Source organism: Aythya ferina, assembly GCF_964211825.1.
Source record: "Aythya ferina genome assembly, chromosome: 13".
Taxonomy (NCBI): domain Eukaryota; kingdom Metazoa; phylum Chordata; class Aves; order Anseriformes; family Anatidae; genus Aythya; species Aythya ferina.
Genome location: NC_140311.1, coordinates 13,610,438 through 13,621,199, shown reverse-complemented (window position 1 = coordinate 13,621,199; position 10,762 = coordinate 13,610,438). Strand labels below are relative to the sequence as shown.

Sequence of the window (10,762 nt, the reverse complement as noted above, 5' to 3'; positions counted from 1 at the left end):
GAATCGTTCAGACATCTCAGCAAGAATCGTGAAAGTGAGCTAAGGTAGGAAAACAGGGCTGAAAAAGGTTTCTTTGATCAGTTTATGTCATTCTACATCTCTTGCATTGGTATGAATCAATGTTAAAATTGGTTACTTATAAACACCAGAACAAGCTGGACCTGATAGAGTAGGTGACTGAAACAATCAGGAAGAAGAGGAGGAAAAACGACTTGGTTATTTTAGTGTGTAAGCTGAGGTTGGTTGTTTTGTTTGTTTTTAATAATATTTCCCTGCACTTTTGACCTTTTTAACGAGGTCATTTGCATCCCAGATCATATTGTGAAGCAAGAGCTTGCATCACTGAATGAAAGATGATCTGGTCCTTCAGGAGTGACATTCAGGTTGAAACTGGAGACTTCCTGGAGCAGGGGGCTTAGGAAACAGCATCAGGGCCGGAATTTGGCCAGAAATGGTGGGGGGAGCTAGGGAGGGGATGGCATGTGGTGACAGAGGAGCAGAAAGTTAGAGCCAGAAGTTACTTAGAGGTTCCTTTATTCTGCACGTCTGCCTAACAATACACAGGTGTGTCGCTTGGGTTCTCTCCCAGCCCCCACTCCAGATAAGCACGCTGACGCATTGAGGATTTATGTAGGTGGTGTCAGGTTCCTGGTGGAACTGAAATTTCAAACTGGTCGGCAGGCTGAGGGCTGACAGTGGCCACCGCTAGCTGAAAATATCTGTAGGCATCTAAATTTTGCGCTTATATGAATAAGCAATGAGGGAGGAGAATAAGTTCAGTTCTTTCTGCCTCCTGGTGATTATTAGTATTTTATTCAAGCCTACAGAGACGGTTCCTGTGAACGCCTTTGTAAGTTTGTTCTATTTCAACAGCACCAGTAACAGGTCTGTGTCTGAGCAGTGTGAATGTGGCCTGTACGGGTTAAGCTCCCCCCTGCTCAGCGCTCAGGGCTCGGTGGCCATTCCTAGAGCTGCTAACCTTCAAGCCTGTGACTCAAACACTCAGTTCACCGTCACGGAACCGCCGTGGATAGCACTGATTGAAAGAGGCAATTGCACTTTTGCTGAAAAAATTAAGGTGGCAGCCAGAAGGGGTGCAACAGCAGCTGTGATCTACAATGCACCGGACAAAAGCAGTTACCCCATTCCCATGTCGCATATCGGTGAGTACCGCTGCGTAAAGCACCAGGACATGATCATTTCTCTCGGGTTTGGTCCAGGACAGCACAATGGGACTGTAAGGAAGCGTTGGTGTTTGTGGGTGATGCTTGCTTTAATCGAGATACTCAATGGGAAAAAAAAAAAAAAGCATTATGAAATAAATCTGAGACTTGACTTGTTGATATATATTCTGCTGTTTATGTTGTGAGCTTGGTAAGGTGTAGCCCAACCGTGATTCTGGAGTTATTATGTATTTATATATTATATTATTATATGACTATATACCCATTTTATACTCTTACAGCACATAAATTGTTCTGGACAGTAACGTAAAGAAGCATGTAGTGTCTGCTATGAAGGCAATAGTTTACATTTCAGGGCTGGAGGACACAAACAAACTAGCCTCCAAGTATCTGAAGCACAGGCACATGCTTTGCAAAGCTTGTCCTTTTTTTTTTTTTTTCCTCTAATCTTTTTTAAAATCCTTTCTGAATAGTAGCTGATCCCAGCCTCTTCTGAGATTCCTTAACCAAAGGTTAGACAAAATTATTCTAATCACACCTTCTGGCCCTAATAGCTATGAATCTATCACAAAGGAAAAGAAGCCAACTGTGACACTGTATTGCTTGGCTTTTATTTCTGTGCTTCTCTAGGTCAAGGTGCATAATAAAAATTTTAGTAAAAAGCAATATATACATAGCTACTTCCCTGAAATACACTTTGGTAGCACTGCACTAGGAATTCTTTGGCTTAAGTCAAAGTTTGCCTGGATTTGTGAGCAAACTGAGAAGCTTTCCATGCAGAGTTGGGCCAGCATTTTACTTATCACCTCCCTGGTACTGTTTTGGGTTGCTACGTGAGGAGGTTTCTGGGTATGACACCCACAGCCATGCAGTTTGCAGGAGTCAGCCAGCACAGCCCTCGAGCAGGCTGGTTCAGAGTCTCAGTGAGCACCTCCCATGCTGTAGCAGCAGTGCAGGTGCTTTACCTAACCGTCATGTGAGGTGCAGGAGTCCAGCTCCAGCAAAATGCATCCTAAGGGATTGCACAACGCACGCGCTGTATGGCACTGAAAGTGCCGTGCCTTGTAATGCCCAATCAACTGGCTGATATCTGATACCAGACAGCACGATAGAGCTGAGCTAGTGTTTGCGAATGGAGCTTAAATGTGTCATGGCCAATAAACCAAATATTTTCTTCTAACTGGAGAAAGCAATTTAGATTTTAGTGGCCAGCACAGAAAGATTTGAATTACCTTGATTTTTTGGGGTTGTTTGTGGAGCTTGTCAGCTCACACTGCTGCTGTACAAACAAAAAAGGAATGTGCTGGCTTCCCAGAGCTGAACAACGGGTACCTGCCAGGCTTGGGGACTGGAGCTGGCCCGGAGCAGGGTGGCTCTGCACCACCCCGTGCCTTGCACAAGGGTCTCTGTAAGGTGCCATGCAGGGAGCAGGTGGGAGCCTTGCCTGGACACTGAGGTTCCCTCGGGTGTCACAACCGGGGCGGTTAGACTAGGTTCCAGCAACAAGGTGCTTGTTTAGGATGGGCTCTAAAAGCAGATCCTAATATTGCTGATGTGTTTTTCTCTAAAAAAAAAAAAATATTGAAAGCAACAGAAGTATCACATACCCAAGAATGTATTTCATGAGACTTGTAATACCTTAATATTAATTAACTGCATATTCTAATATGTTAAGTCCCTAAATTAACTTAGTCTTCTCAAAGACTAGTGATTTTTATAGGGTTTTTATGGTATGATATATCCCCTTCCTTTGAAATCTAGTTATTAGGCTCTATTTCATGTCAAATAAAGTTAATAAACCTGTGCAGGACTCACACGTGTTAAATACAGCGAGGGTACATTACTTCAGTGAGATGAGTTCTTGACTTCATCTAATCAATAGAGGTGCATCTTCCCCCTGTGTTTGTTTCCCTGTCTGCAAAGTGTGGCATTGTACTTTTGGGGTCAAACAGAAAGTGCCTGTGAGGGGAGTGGTCGTTGCTGCGCAGCACTTGGAACAAGAGCGTGCTTAGAAATGATTTAGCTTTCTGTAGTAGACTTGTTCACAGAGCTGGGGAAGGAAACGTAGCATATGGGTGGAATCTGCCAATGATGGCATCATACAGAGAGGTTTGTGGGGCTCGGTGATGAGTGCTCTCCCTTGCTTGGGTTGGAGCCTTTAGAGGTAAAATGCCCTGTTGGCAGGGCACTGAGAGAAAATCTACCCTGCTGCTGCCCGTGATCTGAGCTCCTGATTAAAAAAGGAACAGCAGCCCCGGTATCATTGCTCAGCTCTCACTCGGGTCAGCCCTGACGTTGGCAACCACACCATCTATACAGGAATATAGTAGCAGATAAATAAGTCTATCGGAATTCTGTCACCCGGGTTACTTATTAGGACTTTGGGCCTTGGTCACAGTTTCTCCTTCGCTTTTCCTTCCTCCTTCCTTCCGACTAACATGAAATCAATAGATTTCTAACCAGCCTTGTTCTCCATTACAGCAGTGCAATATTAGGTATGTATTTCACATCAAAAAGCACCTGCTTAATTTTACAGCAATCAGCTAGTTAGTTCTGGGCAAAGTTTGGGTGTCCAGGAAATGTTAGTAATTTCAAGTTGCTGGGAAGGGACAAAGAGAAAAAAAAAGTCTGTTCTTGGTGACTCCTTCCTCATTGTCTCTGGCAGCTCTTTCTGCCTGCTGTCAGTTTGACATGATTGTGGGTGTTGGTTTATCATTATACACACAGCCATAAGATAAAACTGATACAGTATTAGCTTTTACTAACAGAAAATTTCAGAGGTCAAGCTGTTGGCAACATCTTTCCTGATCCCTCTCTGATTACACAAATCATTGATGGGAAAATGCTCTCATTTAATCTGGAAGATATTTCTGTAGTTGGTTATGTCTTATTTGCATAAAGTTAGGTTGATTCAATGATACAGAGACTAAGCTCTTGCTAGGAAAACAAACAAACAATTAAAATATCTCTTTTTAGTACATACAAGTTCCAGCACTTGTATGATTTTCTCTGGAAAGGCAATGGAATATGAATCTGGAACAGCATTTTTCCAGTGCAGTGCCTCAACATTTATATGAAAATTAAGGGAATTATCAAGTTTTTTTGAGCCACATTCAAATATAAACAAAATATTTTGGAGCTTCTTTTTTAATAAGAAGTATCAGACCATGGATGGTAGCAGAATAGCTGTGCTCTGCAAAGTCACTGAACAGCTGGGTTTGGTCCCTGCTTTTAAGCAGTACTGGCATGGGTCGGTAGAGGGCTGTATGGTCTTATATTTTTTTCCTGTTCATTTACAAGAGAAGACAGGAGAGGAGGCAGGATAGGGAGTACAGAATATATGTATATATATCATTACTGCTGACATTTGGATGCTATGCCCATGTAGCAACTAAGCTACAATGTCAGCTGAGTTCTGATGTGTTTTCTCCATGGGCTTTGATAAGACTCGGTGAAAGGGAAATCTGCTGGTTAAAGCCTCATGAAGATCATTAACCTGGCAGAACCATTGTATAACAGGACAAAGTAGATACATCAGCTTATTCATACACCAGACGTAATTGGCAATTCTGAATAATACACTAACTGAAAAGAGTTTTTGTGGATCTGTACTTCCTTCCAACTTGTTTCCAGGATATTCTATAGCCTCCAGGTATTACTTTTCTTATCTCAGAAGTACTTTGAGATAGGATCTTGCTAGCTACTGATGCAATAGCTATCAAAAACTTGTGGGATAAATGCCTGAAAATGGAATTTGGTTTTAGCTTTTGTTTTGAAAACTGTTATAAAATCCTGCTCAGATTCCGCATCTTAACTCTCTAAAATATCATTGCTCATTTGAACTTTAGAGTAATCTCTGTTTTACAACACATTTTCGGTGATCCTCTCTGTTTGGTATAGAAAAAGCCAGGTACTCTGTCCAAGCTCGGAGCAGCCTGTGGGACCTGTAGGTGAAAACAAATGAACTGCCACAGAGCAGATGCCATGTACTTCCCCTTTTGTTAAGTCCTTCTGAAGTAAATGGCTCTGCTAACAGCAGCCCAAGTGCCTCCATGAAGTCAGTGTACTCTTTGTGTGGACTAAATTCCTCCATCTGTTATTGCCAGGGAAAATTGTCTCAGTAACTCCATGCTTCTCTGCACTGAGTGCAGTGGCTGGGAAGTGGAAGCACCCAGTCCTTCACCAGCTGGACCAGTCAATACAAGGAGAGGCTGAGAGCCCCAGGGCAGGTCAGTGTGGAAAAAAGAAGGCTCAGGGAGACTTTATCCATGTGAACAAATTCCTGATGGGGCAAGGAATGACACAGACAGACTCTTCTCAGTGATTCCCAGTGAAAGAACAAGAGGCAACAGGCAGAAACTGCCATACAAGAAAAACGCTTTTTCACTGTGAGGGTGGCTGACCACAGGGAGACTGTGGAGTCTCCATCCTTGGAGATACTCAAAACCCGATGGGACAGAGCCCTGGGCATGTCTCTAGCTGCACTTGATCAGAGGAGGGTTGGACTGTCCGATTTCCAGAGCAGCCAGCCTTTTCCTTCCACATGGGCTCCCTACTTCTCCCCAGGCAACCAGGAAAATCCCTGCAGGCTGTGCCCACCTCCACAGAGCACATGCTGCCAGCAAGCTGCATTCAGGTCTGGATTTTCCAGGTCTCCCATGACTTGTAGCCAACAAAGCCCAGTCCCTCACCTCATTGGTATTTATTGCTGTTCCTTTAGCTTCCAAGATAATCAATGTGATGAGCACTGGGTTTATTTCAGGTGACGACATACTGTGATCTACTTGTTTGTCCATATACCTGATGGTAAATGTATACAGGGAGCCCAAATTCTGCTTCTTAGAAAAACAGTGGAAGGTTTGTACTGGTACCATAGTGTGGCTCTCTAGTGGGCTTCCTCTGTTGTCAAAGCTCAGGAAAAGCTTTGAAAAACCTTAACTGCCAGAACCACCAAGAGAAACCGACCTCCTGGCTGTTTCCCCTAAAAAACGAAAGTTGTCATCCTCTGTTTAATGATGCACAATAACCTGATGGAAACACCAAAAGATGTATTTGCATCTAATCAAGTCAATCAGTCTGGCGTCTAATTGCAAGCATTTAGTTTGCTATAGAACATACGCAGCTCTCATTAGTCACTTATCAGTGTAACCTCTTATCAGTTGTGCCATTGCGGTTGAAGTTGGGTGAGTTGTTACAGCTCCAAAAAAACATAATGATGCAAACCTGGTAGTCACCATCTCTTAGGGACATTGCCAGGTGAGAGTTGAATTGTCTCAGCTAATAAAAGAAACCAAGCCCAACTCTTCGGTAGTGTGAGTCAGTACACCAGTGAGAGTCAGCTCCTGGTACCTCTTCTCCAGAGTGGAACTGCAGTGGAAACACCTTAGAAGGATCAATAAAAGGCATTGAGGCTGTGAACTGCCTGAGTGTAACTGCCTGAGCAAGGAGCTAGGCATCACTAGCTAAGAAGAAACTTAACAAGGCAGATTTAGTTTAAATTTTGACCTCCTCTTAAGGATCCTGTGGTTTGGGGGCCTTGCCCAGGCTGACTCAGAGCCTGGATACCAGCTGGATTTAAGAATTTCATACATTTTCTCTCAATATGTCATGGGACGATCCCTCCTGGTGAAGCACAGAGTGATTGAGACCTTTTTCTCCAGGTGCTCAGTGCACTGACACACTACAGAGGAGCTGGGCTTGGTTCCTTTTATCAGCTGAGACGATTCAAATCTATTCTCCTGCTTCTTTGAAAACCCCCATGCTCCAAACTGTGCTGGTGTGCAATGCTCCTCTTGTGTTTGTGGTACTGCAGGAAAGCAGTCAGTGGCATCCATTTGGGTAGGGGCAAGCACATCTAGAAGCAGGACAGTGGGAGCTTGAAGCAAATAAATTATGATGTGAGTAACACAACTAACAAAGTGTGGTTTTGTCCTAACAACCATCCCCTGTGTCCCTGTACCCCTTCTGACTCCACACGGGTAAATCTTTCTGCTTTTCCCCTTTCCCAGCCTTATGACTTCACTTCTGTTCCCAGCACCAGTTGAGGAGTCCTTTTTGCTTCCTTGTTCCTTGAAACAATAAAACTAACTTTCTCACAAGTGGACCTCTCACTGGGCAGAGGCAGCAAGGAGCTGGCTGTCCAAAGGCTACATGTGGTAGCTAAACCTGGGTTTTCAGCCTCTCCCTGTGGGAGCCAGCTAGGCATTCTGTTTTCTCACCAGCTGCTGAGGTAAAAAACCTTGTGGGAAACTTCTTGAATTTGCCAAGCTTTTAGCTCAATTTTTCTGAAATTGGTTGTCAGTGTAGACAAGTAGGAAAGTTGTCTGAGGGGAAGAGGGATAAGCACAGAAAGGAAAACTATACAATTGACAAGCAGGACTCCTTTGAAAAACAAAACCAAAAATGAATCACCAGCAGATTTTGGAGCTGATCTAAGCAGCAGCTGATCAGGGGCTTTTAGAACACATTTTGGGCCCAAATTTCACTAAATCTCTTTTGGGACCAGCCTCCTTTCTTTTAAAATTCCTGTTGAAATTTACTGCCCTGTCTGCTTATATCCTAACCCATCTGACTTTCTAACTAAGGATTTATACAGGGTATTTACAGAGGAAAAAGAATCTTATGCCTTACAAAACTGGTAGAAGTATTTCCATTGATTTTGGTGGACTGTAGACTATACCATTTGCACATGGAAACTCTGGGTCAGCAAAGGTGTGATAAGGTGCACCATGTTTTTTGTAGATGTTTTTGTTACTACCTCATTTTAAAATTAAGCCTAAATATTGTCAGGTGTTCTCAGGCTACATGGCCCCGTAATTTGTTTGTAGCAACCACTGTTTTCAGTGAAAATCTGCTGCTGTTTTCAGTGAGGCTCTCCAGCTACGTTGACAGAGCCATAAAAGTTCACCTAGGTGAAAGTGTAGCACCACATGCATTCCACAAAGAGTGAGAAAAACATGAAATACAAACCTTATTTGTACATAATTATGACATATATATACAACTGAAATACAATTTTTGGTACCTTTATAGATATGCTGTGTTCACACTCGGCCTTCACCCTGTAGCGTTCTCTCAAGCTGCAGCTGGGCTGGTTCAACTCAGAACTTGCCTAAACAAAGGTGCAAAAAGGCACAGACGAAAAAAATACCTGTGGCTTACAGTTTCTTCCATCTAAAGGAGGAGATGTTGAAAGAAGCACACACTGGGAGGCATCATTGAGCCTAAACCCAGGGGTGAGGCCTTCTCTCTCTCAGGCTGAAAGGAGCACTGCCTCTAGCGCCAGACCTTGCAGTTCAGGCCTGTCATGCTTTGAAGTCACATGCCAGAATAAACCTCAGAACAAAAAAAAATAAAAATACAGGGACAAATCATTTAGTGTGGAGCCAGTCTTTGGTTTAGACAACGCCACAGCCTTCTCAGAGAAGGCCCGAAGCCCTGAGCTGCAGCCAGCTCAAAGCACTGGCAGCCAGAATCTCATGCACCCTGTCAGGGATGGTTTTCCCATTCCTGACATTTATTTATTTATTTATTTCCATTTTAATGCTGTTTTCTCTTCCCAGGTCCCTCTCTGGGGGTAGTTTCTGGTGGGTGGTGTGCACCCTGGCATCTTGTCAGCAACTTTGGGGGTAGATGGAAGGTATGTGTGAGCCTGGCACATCCCCAGCCCGTTGAGGCTGTTGGCAAAGTCCCCACTGACATTGCTGTGGTCACTGAAGTGTGTCACAACTTCTGTTCTAATTATGCTGACAGCTGAGCTTCTGCAGTTGTGTGATCTTAAAAGCTCCCATTCAGAGCTTTCCTGTGTTTGGCTCTGTCCTGTAAACAAGGATTCAGGACCAGCTGGAGTCACTGCTAACCTTTCCCTGTAGGACTTTGTGAAGGCTTTTCACAGAGGTCTGTGGAGGTTTGATGGAGGTGAAGTCAGAACTGAAGACAGCCACAGGTTGGCCTTGGATGCCAAAGCTCCTCAGGGATGTGCCACTGATTCCTGCAAGTAGCTGCAACGTGTGGCCTAACAGTCTGTGCGTCAGCACAAACCAACTCAGGAAGGGCAAATATTTTAAATTGTACTGTACTCTTCCTCAGAGGGCCGAGTGTCAACGTGTTCTGCTCTTGTGGATGTGTTCAGCCTTCCAGTCATCTGATTTGATCATTTGATCAACTGCATTATGTGCATGGTATGGAAAATATTGGTCCCCAGGCTGGATGGAGGTTGCCCAATGTGCCTCAGGGAAGGGAACCACTGATTCAGCCCCCTGCTTGGAAACTCCACCATTGCTGAATAAAGACCACCACTGAATCAACAGGCCTGAGTAACGTCATGCTTAGCTCCATCTGAAACTGAAACAGATTGAAATCATGTTGTCTTGTGAGTTCTGCCTTTCTTGAAAATTTGTTTGTTTGTTTGTTTGTTTTAATTTGTCAGAGGAATTCTAGATGCTTTGCTTGCTCAAGGCTCTTTGTAGTCACCTCTGGGGAATGTCTTTATCTTCGGTTTAATTTTCTGGCATTTCCCAGGTATTGCTTATTTCTATTTATCAAACAACCTCTGTTGAAATGATAGATGGAAAAAGTAATTTCATGAAGTCATGAGTTTATTTGATGGTAGAAAGAACACATGTGAGCTTTGGTCACTGTGTGAGACTCTGTCTTGCACATCTTCTGCCTCTGCGAACAATGTTTTACCCGTTTTCCCTGGGGTAGTGGAGGGCACATGTAGCACTGTCACAACAGTTGCTCCCACTCTGCAAGAACTACTGAAAAAGAGTATTTGCTTCTCTGGCACAGGAGACTTTTGTGCACATCTCATGAGCCAAGTGGATTACTTCAGTTCCAGCAAACAGGGCAATCTGATTAACATTTTTTTTCCCCACTTCCAGTGAATGGAGAGGTGTATACTGGAGTTTCCAAGCTGTGTTAGAGCCAAACAAGCTCCTAGATTCATAGTGAAACTTAGCTGGAGCTGGCAAGCTGTGTCTTCCATAGCCAATTAGAAGAATCACCACAGATCCTTCTGAAATCCCCTGCAACCCACAGGTAGGAAGTGGAGAGGTTTCCAGCCTCTACACCTCCTCCAGCCCAAACCTGCCCTCTTTGTAAAGGGACAAAGGACCACAAGCTCCATTGCTACACCTTGTTTTTTTCAGTTGGATTAAAAACTTCGGTTGCTTTACCCACACAGTTGCCTACTCTGGAGCAAGTCACCTACCCAAGTCGCTTCCATTGCTGGCTGTGGCCATGAGCTGGTTTGGGGTAAGGAAATGCAGCATCTCTTGTCTTTAACTTGTGATTCAGGGTAACATTTGTTCATGATTTTTTGTCCCAGGTCATTGAGTCCTTGTTTTCATTTTAGGGTGTTTTTTTCCTTTTTTTTTTTTTTTTTTTTTTTTTCTTTTCTTTTTCCACTTTTGCAAATGCTTCTCCTTTCCACTGGGTTATTTAGTGGAGAAAGCTCAGAGATGCTTTCAGTTCCATATACAGGGCCTGGAGTGTTTGGTGCCAACTGCTGTAACACTTAGCCTCAGAAGAGATTTCTTGTGTCCTTGTGAGCTCTCCTCCAAAGACATGTTGTTGGG

General features: G+C 43.7%; 1 long non-coding RNA gene across 2 annotated transcripts in view; it reads right to left on the bottom strand.

Moving 5' to 3' along the window:
• The window catches only part of LOC311444018, a 32,804-nt gene extending 23,760 nt beyond the window's left edge, over positions 1-9,044 (bottom strand). Inside the window, exon 1 of one of the 2 annotated variants that reach the window (XR_014697622.1) lies at positions 8,209-9,044. This is a non-coding gene — a long non-coding RNA (uncharacterized lncRNA). The remainder of the gene's footprint in view (positions 1-8,208) is intronic. The other variant, XR_014697623.1, reaches the window with a different exon arrangement.
• Between the last annotated feature and the right edge of the window lie 1,718 nt (positions 9,045-10,762).